Raw genomic sequence first — 17,311 nt, 5'->3', positions numbered from 1 at the left:
CCTGCCTTACAGTGTTGTTATGAAGACAGATAAAATCGTCTATGCGAGCACTTTGTAAAGTGTTTTGTGTTACACAAATGTTAGGTGTAAAACTTTGACCAAACTTTTCTTAACGAGGGTGAGAACCAGAAGAAAAACACCTGTCCTTGGTGCACCAATACCTTAAATAAGAAAACATAAAGCATAACCACCATAAAAACATAACTGCCCTTGTTTGGGAAGGGGCCTACTGCAGGGATGGTCACTCAGCACACTTGTCACAACCTTCTCTCCATCAACCAAATTGAACATGATGAACTGATTACTGCATCGTTTGACCAAGAGCCAAGGCACAGAGTCCTTCTTAACCCACCTTCAGAAAGTTGCTCTCAATCAACTAGAGCTGGCATGAAATAATTTATTTGAAAACCCTGGCCTGGCAGTTTAGAAAGTGGTCCCTTGGCCAGCGGCATAGACAGCACCGTGAGCCTCTTAGAAATGCAGATCCGCATGCCCACACAAGACCTACTGAATCAGAATCCACATTTCAACAAGATCCTTGGGTGAGTCCTGTGCACTGGTTGAGAGGATATGTTTTGGAGTGGTTTTAATCCCAGGCGTGCAGGTTACTACGGTGTGTCCTCAAGCAAAGTGTCTAAATCATGAAAGCCCGTTTTTTTTTTTTTTTTTTTGCAGTGGAGAATAGCAACCCCCTCACTGAGTTGTTGTGGGAATTAGAGAAGGCCACGTATAAGGCATTTTGCAAAGTGCCTGCCAACAATATTCAGTTAATAATAGTTCTTTTCATTGTATCATTTGCACCATCTACAGCTGCTAACCGTATTACACATCCATTTAGTATTACTGAAGCCACTCAGCAGGGACAATTTGCAAAGCCATCCACGCCCATGGATGGGGGGGGGGGGGGAGGATGGACAAGAAAACTGTCCGCAGTGCCATCTCCAAATACGCAGGACACTGTACATTTTGCAACACATACTAAACGTCGGGGGGTTCCTTGCGTTCAGATCTTCACTGCACGTGGCTTTATTAGAAACCGTCTGCTAGAGTCTAGACACAGCCATGGAGTCTGGTGACCTGTGGGAAGGAGCAAGGGCCGGCGTTCCTGCTGAGTAGCTCTCGGCCCCAGCCCTCTACCGTAATCTCGTTCTTAACTTTCCATCTGCCTCTGGTCACCTTGCAGCAGAACCGTAACCTTTCGGCCCCTACCCAGCTACGCCCCTGGCGCGCAGCAAGTCGCCGCTGCAAAGCCTTCCCGGGGGACCTGGAAGGCTGGGCTGGGGTGCGGCGGGGGCGGAGCTCGGCGTCCTGCTGCCGCCGCCGCCTCCACCGCCGCCGCCGCCGCCTGCGAAGCTGCAGCCCCTTCCTCCGAGGCTCTGGCCGGGCGCCGCTGCCCTACGTGGACAGGTGGGCGCATCCCGGGCCTGACGGATGAGCGGTCGGGCACGTGAACTCCCACCTCCAATTTGGCTCCGGGCGGGGCCGCGGCGGCGGCGGCTGCAGACCCGCGGTGGGGGCGGCCCCCGCGGTCTCCGCCCGGCTCCTGCGCGCCGCCTCTGCTCTTTGCATAGTAATTTCAGTTCCTGCAAGCACCCAGCTCGCTCCCGGAGCGGGTCTGAAAAGGACCGCCGCTCCAGAGCCCGCCGGAGCCATCCGTGTGGCGCCGAGAGCCGCTGCTTGGGATATGCGACGGGAAAACCCCGCCACAGCGCAGGCAGTGGCCCCGCCGCGCCGGGGAGGACCGGGCGACAGCAGGTAGGCGACCGGCAGCCGCGGGAGGAGACGACCCCCCCCCTCCCCCGCGCCACCTCTGCCCAGCGTCCAACCCGTGGGACCGGAGCTTTGCGGTGTGCTCCGTCCTGACGGGGGCTGGGTTCGGTCCCACATTTTGCCCGGTGATCGTTTGCCTGTTGCTCTTGTCCCCATCCCATCCTGCGCTCCGGGAGGGGCCGTCTTTCTCGCAGGTGATGAATTTCTCTGCAAGGTCATTGCTCCCTTAGGCTCTGGCTTTGAAGGTAAATGGGAGAAGATGCGTGTTCTCGTTCTTGGGCGGGGGGTTTATAAGCAATCGGGTCTGCACACTGTGAATATCCAAATAGATGTGTGTGTGTGTGTCTGTCTGTGTGTCTGTCTGGTAATACTATACTTGCATTTTTCTCATTTTCCCATGCTTATTCTCTTTAGGGTCAAAACACTATAGTTGTGTGTGTGTGTATACACGCACACATTTACATATATAGTTTTTCTTGAAATAGGTGGAGAGAGAAGGAGGGCAGGCAGAGGTTGATAAAGGGAAATCATTGTAGAGACCAGTTCAGTATCTAGAGGTGAACTTTGGAACCACATTAAATCAGGGTAGAGACTAGAGGCTATAAATCGTTCTTTGGAGATGGATTTTAGAAAAGATCCGAACAGTGCCAGCCAATACACACAACAGATTTTCATCCTATCCAGGCAGATCTAAAAGATATACCCAAAATTTCAGACGCAACAATGGACAATGGATGGGGGGGGTGCAGGGGAAGGGGGGGCACTTGGGCAATGGGAAGTGAATTTTGGGTGGTGGGAAGGCAGCAAATCGCTGTTGGATTTAAAGGGCCTCCTGAAGAAGCATTGGGAGAAATCTCTGCTTGAAGTGTAGGCAGTTCAAGGTTAAGATGATGTGAATGTCCAGAAACCAGGGGAGGCAGTGGGGAAAAGGCAAGAGTTTAGAGGAGGAGGGGAGAAAGAAGCTCAGAGTCACCAAGAAGCAACTCCCTTTTATTAAGGTATCTTCTTCCAGTTAAAGCAATACCTGGATACGGCTCATCTGAATATTTTTCACAACACGTTTGTTAAAGAACCATCGGTCCATATTTTCATTTTATTTTTATGAGGAATCTGGGTCATGATGGGACTGAAAGAAACAGAAGTGTTTACAACACCAGCAAGATTTGGAGAGAGAGTTGATTAAGGCTTAGCTTCATGAAATATTTACACATCTCTTGCGTGGGCTTTTGTTTGCTCTTGTTGGTGCGGCTGCATATTTTACTTTGATAATGCTTTCAGTGTACTTCTCTCGAATGTGCTTATTTTCCAGTTATAAACTATTCTTTCTTTTCCATTGTGTTCACCACTGGCCTGCCCTGAGTCTGGGAATAAAGACACATGAGTCACAGCATAAAGAAGAAAATCTGCTCTGTGGCTCTCTGCGAACGACAGGAGTTTGTATTAGAGAATGTTCTTTAAATAGAATCACAAAGAGCACTTTTCAAGTTTTTATGTGTTGGTGGGGGGGAGGAAATGGGTTGTTGATTCATAAACAGGAAAAAAAATAGTAATTGCCATTGCAGGTCTAGATGTTATATCTCTGGGATTTATTTTGGAAACAGAGCAGAGGAACTCATGGTGATCCACGAGAGTATGTTGTGTTGTGAGGCTTCACCTAATTACTAACTAGACTTTTATGAAAATGATGAGGGCAAAATCAGAAGTGCAGAGCTTCGCGTGGGAAGTGGAGGCCTGAAGCATGACCTGAATCAGATCCATCTCAATTGGAGGTCGGGGTGGGGTCCAACAAGCTGTTTTGAAATTTGGGTGTTTTTTAACTGCCTCAACACACTTGCCTTAATTATTTGAGCCTGCGACATTTTCTTGATTGTGCCTCCGATATACTTAAAAGAATATATTAGACACAGCTCTCCTTCACTGTATGAATTTCCAGTCAGAAAATCTACAGCGGATGAGGAAGCATGAAAACATCAGTCATGGAATCCCAAATCCTAAAAGAGTGGCCTCCAAGATTCAGGACACACAATTCCAGCCCCAGCTCACACTTGAGTTCCTTTGGTGGTAACAGTTTCTGCCCTGGATGCGCTCGCTCATTCATTGATTCATTCATGCATCCAACATTTGTTTATCCAGAACTCACCATGGTCCTAGACTGTGGAACAGAAGAGTGAGCAAGACACAGCCCCTGCTGGTAAAACTTGGGAAGCAGGGAGCACCAGCTAGTTAAGTGCTCTGACAAGGCCTGCACAGGGTGCTTTGGAAGCCAGGTTGTGGAGGTAGAGAGGACAAGGACAGCGTCTGGAAACCTGAAGGACAAGAGGAACTAGTCTGGTAAAGAGGAGAGAGAGGAGCAATCCTGGTACAGGGACCAAAGGATGAAGAGACCCAAGAATAACAAGTAGCTCTAGGTGGGTGAAAAACTGCTAGTAGACAAAGATGGAAAGATGAGGCTGAAAGGAAGCTGATTGACCCTCAAACTGAAGTCCGGTAAAGCCTCTAACTCATCTGGTCAGTAAACCGTTTGACCTGGGTAAGTTAGGTACACGCATTTATATGGAGGCGCTATGTTGTTCACATCACCTAACTTTATACCCTTCAAATATCTAGAAACCCATTTATTAATTTGTAATAACCTGATTAAAAGGGAGACGAGCCCTTAAAGAAGTCATAATTCTCTGTGCCTCACTTTCTTCATCCACGAAATGTCTACTACCTACTTTGCTTATTGTGAAAATAAAAGGGAGTGAGAGAATGGAGAGTGGAGTTTTATAGAAATGCAGAGGATCTTATTTTTATGATAACAGTGCTCAGGGCAAAAAGATGGAAAATACTGTTTATGCCAAGGATTTAATTGTCCCAGATGACTCCAAAAGGTGCAAGTATCATGGTCTGAAAAACTGAACTAAAAAAAAAAAGTAACTGAGAAACATGTGGTAAAGAGAGCCAAAAGGTCTCATACAATTTTAAATTATGTTTTAAGTGAGGGAAATACATACAGTGGTCCCATAGTAATCAGCGCCCTTCTAGAACTGGTCACAACCCATTGTGAAGTCAGTGTACTGGGTCTGATGGCATTTTTATTTTCAAAAAAATACAATAGAGTAAAGCAGAATAGAAGGATAAGTATAGTTCACAGAACTTTTACATTAAATATATATTTATTTATGGGTATATATACACATTGGACTATGATGTAGAATGTATATCTGATTATGCATCATGTTCCAAAAAGTCCAAAAGCTACTGCTCTAAGTGATGAAGAAGAGATGCTTCCAGTTTGCAAGACCCCAAGAGTCAACTGGAAGATCTGATACACAAACATTTACACAATATTCGAATAGCCAAACTGCCTTGAGAAAGGCAAGGCTTTATGACTTACCAGTAATTCATGGCAGTAAAGTCAGGTGAGAAGACCTTGTGGACTGCATTCATCTAGAAAGGCTGATGAATGGATCTGGATGGGCCATGAGGAAGGGGTGGTGGTATAGAAGGAGGAAGTAAAAAATGAGGTGGGGTAATATGAGCTTTATTTAAGAATCATTTAAAAAAGAAAAAATGAGTATAGAGTTGGGGGGAGACAATTGCAGCAGAATCTCTGTTTAGACTAAAATCTGACTCAAGAGTTGCTATTTATTTTGTATCTAAGATTTCTTTTCCTAATACTACTGCTTTAAGGAAATCTAGACAGAATGGCCATCATATCATAAATCTGTCATTTCCTGCCTTTAAAAAAAAATCTCTTTTGCAATAATTTACTGGCTAGGCCTTGTTTCGATTGAATTTAATAAACAACTGAAATCACATGATACACCACACTGTAGCATGAGCATTTCATTTCTCAGAACACGAGTACCATCATCGGCTCAGAGGGACAAGGGTGATCAAGTGACTGTCTCAAATCGGGCAAACTTTTCTGTTCTCCTATAAGTCTCCTTTCCTGCGTGCCTGGTGGGTATAAAGCCCCGTGCTAGGAACCGACAGCTTCGTGAAGATGAAACAGACGACTAGGTACTCATCACCCCAAGAGGAAGGGCAGAACCTGGCAGATTTTATTTTTTGTTGCTCTATGACTTGTTCATCATTTTAGTTAAATATTTAAATATGATTGTATGCATTTTGAGAAGTTAACATCAGTGTGTTTTGCTGCAACCTGATAGCTGTTTCAAGGAGATAAAATCAGATGAGAAAGTCTTTACTGATGTTTTTTAAGGCGTTTGGTGGGCTTCTTTCAGCTCTTGCTGTCTTTCCTATGGAATCAAACAATGTTATGATATTGATACCCTTTTGAATAAAGTTATGCCTTTAACCAGAAGAAGAGCATCAGTTAAAATAGAGACTCAGGTGCCTAAATTAGTTGATTTGGAGTTGAGTCAATTATGGAGATTTCACTTTTTTATAAAGATGTCCTGGACTCCTCTTTCATCTTCCTTCTCCACATCAGAATGTTTAGATCAGTGATAAACCTAACTTTTTTGCATAAGAGTCAAGTCCAGAATAATAAAAACATTTAGAGGCTTCATTTGAATTGAAAAGACATTTATTGAATTTCATGGGGCAAAATGTAAATGCGCGTACCATTTAGATTACTTACTGTCTTGAATGCCAGTGAGAAAAATTTTCACAGCTTTTTATCTGGGCTTATTGGAGTTGGCAACACAATAACAGCTTTCTAATTTTTCATGTCTGTAATTAGATTGTCGGCTTTATTTTAAAACTAGCAGCATAATTGGGGCGGGCTGAATTATTATTACCAGGCAATATTAACTGACCCTTAGCTGGAAGGTTAAATGCTATGACCCATGGAATCTGAATCCGAATCTTGTGGTAGGGCTTAGCAATCTATTTTATGATGGTCCTAAAGTGATTCCAATAGCCAGGCTTGAACACCACTGTTTAGTCCTGCCTTTACTTACAGGGAAATAAAAAGATCACAGGTGAGTCCCAGATGAGTGAATAATTTGTCCTAATATTGTTAGAGCTGGGGCTAAAATCTAGACCTCTTCTTTCTAATTCTCTACTGCTTTTCTGCTAAGGGGAGAAGGAACAGTGTCTGAAGAGAGGATTTGAATGTTCCAGAATGGTGGGGGGAAGGGAATCTGATTATTCCTGCAGCCCTTCCTCCCAAATTGAGAGTCAATGCAGTGAGCCTTTCTAAGTGACAGTGCAGTGATTTCTGTCCCAGGGGTCTGATGTGGCAGAAAAATGGTGGGCATCAGCTGTGTGATCAGAGGCAAGGCACTTTCTTGGCCTTACACACCAGATTCAATTTAAAAATGTTAATTCTTGGGTCTTAGACCCAGTGGCTACTCAAGCCAGTCCTAGAAAGATTGCTTTAGTCAGTAGTTACAGCTTGTGACACTTGCAGACCCAAGCAAACCCTGAAAAAAACTCAAGGCCAGAGAGTAAAAATTCCCAAAGTCACAGGCACTTCCAGGGACCTCGGTGCTCTTGCTAATTCAGTAACAGCTGGACAGAGAGTTCCCAGAGCTCCTTAAAAAATCACATTTGCGGGGCACCTGGGTGGCTCAGTTGGTTAAGCAGCTGCCTTCGGCTCAGGTTATGATCCCAGGGTCCTGGGATCGAGCCCTGCATCGGGCTCCCTGCTCAGCAGAGAGCCTGCTTCTCCCTCTCCCTCTGCCTGCCACTCTGCCTACTTGTGCTATCTCTGTCGAATAAATAAATAAATGATATCTTTAAAAAAAAAAATCACATTTGCCTCTACTAATTTTCTGGAGAAAAGGAGTTGCAGAGGATCCTTTTTTAGCCTGAATTGCAAATGGTCCAGCAAAGTGGGAGATCTGGTTTAGGGGGGAATAATCAAGATGTTTTACTGGGGATCAACTCTTGATTGTTTTTTCAGGATATTGATTTCTAAATAACCTAAAATTAAAACAACCATATTAGGTCTATGGGAGACTCTTCTCTTCTTTTATAATGTACAACTTTGGATAAATTAAATGCTTGAGGGAGTTAAGCATTTGTGTTCCCTGTATTTTCTTAGTAATCAGAGCATCTTTTTTGTTTCAATTCTTGTTGACAGTTTGTCTAAAATGTAATAGTCTGTGCCTATGCATCTGCCTTAATAAGTACAATATGGCAGATATCATCAGGATTCAGAATTTTGCATCAGTTCCAGATTTTTATTCTGAATTATGGCCGTGTAGGACAGGGCTGCTGAATATAATAGAGAAATTTTTAGTTGTTTTCCTTCTTTTTTACTCTGATTTGTGAGTTTGCTTTCTCCTGATACACTTTTTTAAAACTGTTGTTCAAAAACGCAAGAGATACTTGATTCATTGTGGATTCCACTTTGTTGAATTTGGTCATTGCCTTTGCCATTACATTATTTTGGAATGCTCAGGCCTTCATCCTAAATTAGTTTCTCACTCCCCTCAAAACATGGTTTAAAGATCAATTATTTCAGCAACCCCTCCATGATTCTTACGCCCTGTCTCTAACTATTTTCTTACACAAAGCATGAATTTTTAATTTATACTTAGTTACATTGTTTCCTAAGCATGCCTTTCTTTGAATCCTATAAATGAGTTTTCGTTGAAAAACGCAGGTAAAAATGAAGCGACTAGAATTTTAATGCTAATGAGAATTTTAAGCAGCGCTAAGGTTAATAAATGGATGTGCATTTCCCCTTGCATCCTTGAATGAGTCAAAATTGCTTATGACAAATGGGTGTGGAGGTTCGGTCTTGTTTCCATGTTGAACATGTTCTGAAAGCAGTCCGAGAACAGGAATCTGTCAATGTCAGGCTCAGGGGCTGAGCTCTCATTAAGTGAGTGAAAATGCCTATGCAGTCTCCTTTCACATGGGGATGAGTTCACGTCTATACATATAGATTCTCAGAGCAGAAGAATCCCTGGCTGCGAGCAGCTGAGAGACCTGAGGCACTTCACTTAACCTGTCCAGTCCTCGGGTTTGAAGATGTATGGACCAGATCAGAAATTAAAAGCTGGCAGTTTGTGGGCCCAGCAGGAAGATCATGTTTTATTTGGCTTGCAGGTATTTCTTTTTAATCAAGCCAATATTTAAAAATCAAGAGATATATTATACAAAATGAAACACTGATGCTTATTCTCTGGGTAGGAGCTAAATAACAGTATGAGCTCTCTCTTTATTTCACACCAGTCCCCACCACTCCCTACTGTCTCTCAACACTGAGGCTTCATATAAGTCACTTGTACTCAACAACTTCATTTAATAGGAATTGAGTTTGTGAAGTGTGCACTAGGTGTTTGCTCAGGATCATCGAGCCCTCCAGTGCTGTGACTGTGCTCAGGAAATTGATGGGACTCTACAAAGTAGAGAGATCACTGCGTGAATGTAGTTAACTCCCATAAACTATAATGAGAGTCTAAAAAGCTTCCATCATCAAAATACGTGGATTCTGTGGAAGGCTAATGAATACAAACTGAGTTGACCCCATCTGTTAGTAAGAGAATAGTGAATTTTGTTTTTTGTTTGTTTGTTTGCTTATTTGGTTTTTACTGTCCCACATTTGGCAACAAGCAAACAAAATGAACCGTCTAAATAACAATCTACTTATTCTTTAACTTTTTTTTTTTTTAAGATTTTATTTATTTATTTGAGAGAGAGAGAATGAGAGACAGAGAGCATGAGAGGGAGGAGGGTCAGAGGGAGAAGCAGACTCCCTGCCGAGCAGGGAGCGCGATGCGGGACTCGATCCCGGGACTCCAGGATCATGACCTGAGCCGAAGGCAGTCGCTTAACCAACTGAGCCACCCAGGCACCCCTATTCTTTAACTTTTAACTTAACCAATAACTACAATTTTACATCAGATTGCTTTACATATTTTTATTTTTTACTTACTTTTTTAAAGATTTTATTTATTTATTTGATACAGAGAGAGAGCGCACAAGCAGGGGGAGTGGAAGAGGCAGAGGGAGAAGCGGGCTCCTCACTGAGCAGGGAGCCCGATGTGGGGCTCGATCCCAGGACCCCAGGATCATGACCTGAGCCCAAGGCAGATGCTTGACCGACTGAGCCACCTAGGCGCCCCTAAAGATTTTATTTAATTATTTGTTAGAGAGAGAGAGAGAAAGTGTGAGCGCGAGCGAGCGAGCACAAGCAGGGAGAGCAGTAGGCAGAGGGAGAAGGAGGCTCCATCCCGGGACCCTGGGGTCATGACCTGAGCCGAAGGCAGAATCTTAACCCACTGAGCCACCCAGGCGCCCCAGTGTATTTTGAAATGCACCGTATCTTCATGTTATGTACAACTCTTTAGGTATGTACCAAACTTGCAGAGCCTCCTGGAAGCCCAAAGCATCTGTCAGTCTTTCAAGTAACGGTGCATTTCTCTTTAGTCGGCTTGGCAGTTGAGAACAAACTGTAGAAGTAGGATCAACTCGTCTCCTGGTTTGTGGCTCTGTACACCTGAGAAATGCTCATCTAACGATGACAGTTGGCTGGGCTGTCAAGCCATCGCCCAGATCGCTGCACAGTCTGGCCTCTGGCTCGTGTGGATCTGCCCTGCTGGTACGCCTCACAAGGAGCTGACTGTGGCAGAGTTGATCTATTCATGTTGTAAATAGAAACAAATGCCCTTTGAGACAATAAGATGAAAAACTCAGGCAGAGCTCTAAAGGAGAGAAAGCTCTGAATTAATAGCTCTCTGAAATCTCATTCTTTCTCAACGACTGCCACTTTCCTTCCTCGTGCACACTTCGCTGCGTACCACCCCCTCATCGTGCCTCCTACCTCGCTTCTAAAAACATCCTCACATCTAATTATTAATCCCCAAGTGCCGGCGCTTCGGCAGCTTCACTCCGAGAAGACAGTGCTGAGAATAGTAGCAGGGGAAGCGAACAGAGGACACATGCTACCTCGACTCCACGCTTGCTTTGGACAGAGTGCATTTACTTGTAGGATGAGGTCCACGTCTGTAAGTGTTAGGCTTCCTGTCACCCAAAATGCATTGATAATATATAAAAGACCACAGGTGTTAAAATTCTTTAGGGATAAAGCTCATTTTTCCTTAGTGATTTTAAGTGACATAGATTTAGTTACACTGAAACGTTCCTGCTCGTATGAAGAATTCTCCTGTTCCCCTGGTGGTTATTTGGATGCTTAAAATTGTAATGATGAGTTTCTAAAGAGCATCCCTCTGGGGTTTGTGGCTTTTGAGTAGTGAGTCTAACTCTTGGGGAGGGATGATAAAAGTTCATGATGTGAGCTTGATGGATAGGGGATGTATCTGTTACTTCTGCTTTGCAAATGAAATAAAAGCATTCCTCAACCTGGAAATAGGAATTTATTTAGGAGATGAAGTATATAATGTGAAAGGGGACTGGCTGAAGCTCTGATTTAAGGAAGACGGATGCTTGGATCACTTAATCCATTTGTATTGAGTACTTGATATATATGTTAGGCCCTGCACTATGTGCTGGGGGTTCAAAAATGAATAAAACATAGCCTGAACTCTCAAATAATTCCCAGACTCCTGGCCTACATAAACATATTAATAAATATGGCTCAGCAAAGTTAGAGTGGGCTCTTTTCCTGGGAATTGCTTGGGAACTCCCCGACCAGCCTCACAAGCAGGCTTCTTTTTCTGTCCCAAACAGACACCCCCTGAACCTCTCTCTTCCTTCCTCTAGGCCCTAGCAATTCACTTACTTTCCGTTCCTCTTTGCAGCTTTGCCACCTGCTCACCACACCTGGGTTCCTTTCTTCCCAGCCAGGCCAGCTTGAAAATGAGAGGAAGCCTTTTCCCACACTATACTTCCTTAATGTCATCAAAAATAAAAATGTAGACATACGTACTTTCAACTTCATTCTGCTAAAAACAACTAAGAAACAGAGGGTAGCAAATGTGACCAAGATGGGGCAGGTGTAAGATGAAGAAAACTCCTAAGTTTCTGCTGGCAGCTAGTTTATATGCTATAGGAAATTTCCTGCCCAAGAGTATACCAGAACCTCAATATAACTTCATTCCCTCCCTTTTTCTTCTATTCAAGAAAACATCTACAAATGCAAGTGAGATAAATGAGAGTAACATTATTATAGAAATTACTTTATCTGGGCGCCTGGGTGGCTCAGATGGTTAAGCGTCTGCCTTCGGCTCAGGTCACGATCCCAGGGTCCTGGGATCGAGTCCCGCATAGGGCTCTCTGCTCCTTGGGAGCCTGCTTCTCCCTCTGCCTCTCTCTCTCTCTCTCTGTCTCTCATGAATAAATAAATAAAATCTTAAAAAAAAAATAGAAATTACTTTATCATTGAGATTAGCGTAGCTGACATTAGAGAAAACTGCTGTAAACTAGTCTTTTAATAAATCACTTGCTGTCAGTGGTACTTTGCCATTGCTCATAAATGGTTTGTAATACTCTAGGGTATTTTAAGACAAGTTAAAGGCCACTGTTTTGGATTATTGCTTAGACTCTTGAGGGTCACCTCCACCCTTGGAAAATAATCTTGAATCAGATCATTATTGGGTAATGTGCCCATTTCGGGGTACTGAAAACACTTGGGTGTTTTCATAGTTGCTCCGTGAAATACCCCATGTCCTCGTGCTATCCTTTTTTTCTAAGGTGTGCTTATCCCTCTTCCCTGGTCTTCCTCTTCAGCGTGTTAAGACCCTGGAAGGTCAAGTGGTAATTCATGTCTCAGGAATGCCTGGTGAGTGATTTCACCTTTGTGTATTCACCCCTACTGAGAAGGGACCTTTCTTGTGGCATAGGGGAAATAAGAGAACAGGGCGGCACCTAGATTTCAGAACTAATGATGATAAGTGGAAAAGAACAAAAAACGAGCCAAACACATGGGGACGAGGAAGTAAAGTGGGGTACAGGGGGAGCACGAGACTAAGGGAACCACCCACCGCACTTTTCCCATCTTGGTTCTAGGGCATGAGAGAACCCTAGTACATTTCTCTTCATCCATCTGTGCTCCACTGTAAGGAAACGGGAGATGGGAGAGACTACAGATCTGTATAATTAATGAATTCCAGCTCTTTCAAAACTGCATTCTTTAGGCTTTTTTGTTAATGACGTCCTGCTAAACCCATTTCTCATCTAGACCAATCTATGAGGTTTGTACGACTACTTCCCCCATTTCAGAGATGAGGAAACAGATTAGAAACTTGCCCAAGGTCCCTCAGATAGTAACCGACTGAGCTGTGTGCCCATTCAGTCGTCCAACTTCAAAGGTCACAGGCTTCACTACCGGGCCACACTGCAATGGTATTAACATTATTAATTATTATTACCACTGGGTCAAAAGAAGAGGAATAGGTTGGATTTTGTAGATGGATTTTTCCTAACTCGGATTGCATTTTGTGTTGCTGAAAAACCAAACTGAAAGCTTCTAAATCAGAAATAAGTCATTCTTTAAGCAAACAGAGTGAGTTCAAGGACAAACATTTTAGGGTCAAACTTTATAAATCATTGTATAGGCGGTTAGGTTGAAAAACAAAAATGTTTATCAAAATATCCAGGTGACACATATGTTCAGCAAACAACGTTTTTTTGTTTCTCAAGAGAAGAACCAAATACAAATCAGGGAATCACGTGCACACACACGTGTGCACACACACACACAGAACAAGAACAACGAAGCCTGTGCCTGTGTTTAGGCCGACCTATGGACTTTGGACTGAGACACTATTTATAGAACTAGTGTTTCCGTGATTGATGTTTTAATCATAGATACTCATTTACTTATGAAAGCTGAGCAATTCCTCATTATAGCTTGCAGCTAAGTGTTCTAGTTGCAAATTAAAGGCTGAAAAAAAAGGCAGTCTGTGTACAGAAAGCTCATTTGAGACAAGTTTCTTCTTAAAACTATATTTCTAATAATTAATGATACTTGACAGGAGGATGAATACATCATCTCTGTCCATTTTGAAGACGAAAATCCACTAATTGTTTTTAGATTTTTTTTTTTTTAAGATTTTATTTATTTATTTGAGAGAGAGAATGAGAGAGAGCTCATGAGAGGGAGGAGGGTCAGAGGGAGAAGCAGACTCCCCGCCGAGCAGGGAGCCCGATGCGGGACTCGATCCCGGGACTCCAGGATCATGACCTGAGCCGAAGGCAGTCGCCCAACCAACTGAGCCACCCAGGCGCTCAAAGATTTTATTTATTTATTTGAGAGAGAGAGAATGAGATAGAGAGAGCATGAGAGTGGGGAGGGTCAGAGGGAGAAGCAGGCTCCCTGCCGAGCAGGGAGCCCGACGCGGGACTCGATCCCGGGACTCCAGGATCATGACCTGAGCCGAAGGCAGTCGCTTAACCAACTGAGCCACCCAGGCGCCCCTCCACTAATTGTTTTTAAAGCCATGACTTCTGCCTTAATTTATTTTTAGTTCCTTAATAAGCAATTGATTTTTTTTTTTCCTAGTTTAAAAAAAGTAGGCAGAAGTCACCTACAGGCACCGGTCTTATTACTGGACTCTTGTCATCAACCTGGATGTTGTTACCACTTTGTGTGGTTGCAAAACCCAAATGCTTTGCACCAGGGGATGGCAGGGGAAAGTGCACCAGTTTTCAAAATGCAGCTGATTTTGATCAGTGACCTATAAGATGATCTTAGAGAGTATATAGATTTACTTTTTATTTTAATAGTTATGAATTTGTTTTAGTATAAATATATTAAGACTACATTTAAAAGTATATTTTTAAAATACGCTGTATTTTGAAAACATACCATATACTAAAATATACCATATACATATACTAGGTATATTATATGCTACATGAAAAATATATTACTAGCACATCAAACATGTGCTAGTTTTACCAAAAACATTTACCATTTCTTAATTCATTAAGAATTAAGAATTAGGAATTCATTAACTATACCAGGCTAATATCTTCAACTAGTGCACCAGTTAAAGTCACTTGAAGAAAAAAGGTTAGGTCAAAAATAGTGTGGGTAAGAAGCACCATAAGGCAAAAATCATGAAAGTGGCACGCAAATGTCACAATCTGGGAAAGAGGTACTTGAAGTCATGTCATTGCCCAAGGCACCTCAGGTTTTCTCTAGAAATGAAATGCTTAGTCCAGAAATTCTTAAGAACAATTCTCGTTTTAATGTTCGAGTTTTTAGAAACGGTCTTTCATTTTTTTTTCCTTCTATCTTTGGCCTGTTTTCTGCATTTGGGGTCTCTTCAGCTTTTTCTGGAACTTGGAGATGCCCTTCTTATCCCCCCCTCTCCATCACCACCAAGAACTTACGCATTCATTTATTTACACATGTATTCATGGAACAAACAGCCTGTGGAGACTTTCTGTAGTAGGTGTTGTAGACATGCAAGAAAGCTAGAGGTCTGTCTTCTCGGACTTCTGTATTAAATGAGTCTGCATGTCTGTGATTCCCATTGAAGTTACAGTCGTTGGAGCCCTGGACTTCTGCCATAATCTTTTCTTTGTACTTCCTAAACGACTAAGAGATCTTCATTGGAAAGCCCCTTCATTGATAAAACACATTGTCAAAGCTCATATTACAAATCTAAAATGTGCGGTGCAACTCCTGAATGGAATTATACATGAGAATGGACTAAAGGGGTTTGTACATTATCGATAGATAGATAGAAAGGTCTAATTCGGGCGTCTGGTTGGCTCGGTTGGTTAAGCGACTGCCTTCGGCTCAGGTCATGATCCTGGAGTCCCTGGATCGAGTCCCGCGTCGGGCTCCCTGCTCAGCGGGGAGTCTGCTTCTCCCTCTGACCCTCCCCCCTCTCATGTGCTCTCTCTCATTCTCTCTCTCAAATAAATAAATAAAATCTTTAAAAAAAAAAAAAGAAAGGTCTAATTCTTGGGCTATTTTGAATACAAAGGGAAAAAATAGTACTGTCAAGATTTTTGAGTACAGAATAATGCATCTTTGGTCACTTAGAAATTCTTACAAGTTTGAAATGAAAATACTTTAGCATTTGTCTTTTTTTATATATATATCCGTTACATTGAGGGAGGAGCTGCGTTTCAATGACATTTGTTGTTTTTCTATATAATTTACCCCTAAACAAGTGGCTAAGGTCTAAGTATTATTATGACTACTTTTTCCTGGGAATTTGTACTTGAGAAACGTTGTGAAAATGTTGTAAAGCGCCTGGATGTGGTGAGTATAAATTGTCTCCACTACCTATGTAATGTCAGTAGAGCTGTTTTATGCTTGCCAGCAATTCATAAGATTTTTCTATACTGGTGAAAAGGATATAGCTGTGGTTTCCTGCCGAAGTTTCTATATAATAGTGAGAAAAGCATCAGAGGATGCAGTCGGTTGTGGCTGTTTGCTCATGCACCGCTGCTCTTTTCTTTTTTGTAAAAAACAGGAAGCTGAAATTTGCTCTTAGATCAGTCGATGTTTAATAAGGTCTTATCTATGTGCTAATACATAAGGATGTAAAGATGCAAAGATGCTTCTCTGCCTTTAAAGACCGTAAAAATCTTACTGTTAAGAAATATTAAAGAAGTTAAAGCACTGGTGACTGTATTTACTCTCAGTGCACATACATTGTGATGAAAAGTGATTACTTGGAATTGTTTTTCAAATTTTGAATGTTCATGTTTTATCGTGAGTAGATAAAACTTTCCAAATGTCACATTAAAATGTATTTTGAAGAAGCAGCTAGTTAGCCAGGTGGTTTTTTAACTCTAGTAACTGCAACGAAGTTCAAATTAGTTTGTTAGTTTTTCTCTGTTCTCTCCTCATGGATCAGACTCCCAGTTCTCCAGCCCAGTAGTTTTGAGTGGAATTGAGCCAACAGCATATTCCAAGTCTCCTTCTCAAAACGAAGGTAAAATCAAATGACACGCTCAGGCTGAATAAATCAGTACTTTTGCATTTGATGCTGTCATAATTTTTCTTAAAAAAAAGAGCCACGCACAAAAAAGAATATTTGTAACCAAGTACCTGTTCTGAATAGGAACAACCTAACGGAAGCCATATCAGTTAGGAAAGCAGAACCACGGTGGTGGGTATGGAATAATGGATTTATTATAAGTTTTAGACCTTACACAATCATGGGAGCTTATTAAAAAAAGTCTGTGGGAAGCATCTGGTATTGGGCCTGAGGTCATCATAGGTTCACAGAGCTGGCAGTGGTAAAGAAAAGCTGGATATGACGTGGAGCCCAGCAAAGACAAACGAGAACCTGTGAAACAGACGGGAATCGGTGTTGGACTCCTATCTCCTGCAAACTCAGTGACCTGGGCGAACCGTGGAAGGAGCTGGCCCTCTTCACTGCAGAGCTGTTCGTGGACCCCGGGGGGCAGAGGCTGAGGGAGAGGCTGTGGTGGGAGGCTAGGACCTGCAGCCTGGGTACCGCTGGACGTCACCACGGTGAGCTGGGGGATCCATGAGCAGCTTCTGATGCACCACACCCCGCCCTTCCAAGCGTAATAATGCCACTGTCCAACGTCTGCCTCCAGATCTCACATCGTTTTCCCTTGTAGCCAACTATATTGAAGAACTAGTTAGGGAGGGGAATTCTGGGAATGGATTTCCATCTGAGCTAGGTGGACACTTAGTACAAAACCACCCCAGAAACTAGCCAATAGAAAGAGAAAT

At 42.8% G+C, this 17,311-nt stretch overlaps 1 protein-coding gene across 4 annotated transcripts in view; it reads left to right on the top strand.

Moving 5' to 3' along the window:
* The first annotated feature begins 1,346 nt into the window (after positions 1-1,346).
* The window catches only part of GPRIN3 (GPRIN family member 3), a 66,071-nt gene continuing 50,106 nt past the window's right edge, over positions 1,347-17,311 (top strand). For 3 of the 4 annotated variants that reach the window (XM_045880756.3, XM_064584800.1, XM_064584797.1), the window contains exon 1: positions 1,347-1,755. The gene's annotated coding sequence lies outside the window, so the exon portion shown is untranslated. Of the gene's footprint in view, positions 1,756-1,781; positions 2,016-17,311 lie in introns of those variants that run through there. The other variant, XM_064584799.1, reaches the window with a different exon arrangement.

The sequence above is a fragment of the Mirounga angustirostris genome, unplaced genomic scaffold (assembly GCF_029215605.1).
Source record: "Mirounga angustirostris isolate CCGP_5_RB_7025 unplaced genomic scaffold, mMirAng1.0.hap1 SCAF_2, whole genome shotgun sequence".
Taxonomy (NCBI): domain Eukaryota; kingdom Metazoa; phylum Chordata; class Mammalia; order Carnivora; family Phocidae; genus Mirounga; species Mirounga angustirostris.
The sequence above is the reverse complement of the archived record's forward strand: the minus strand, read 5'-3'. Positions and strand labels throughout refer to the sequence as shown.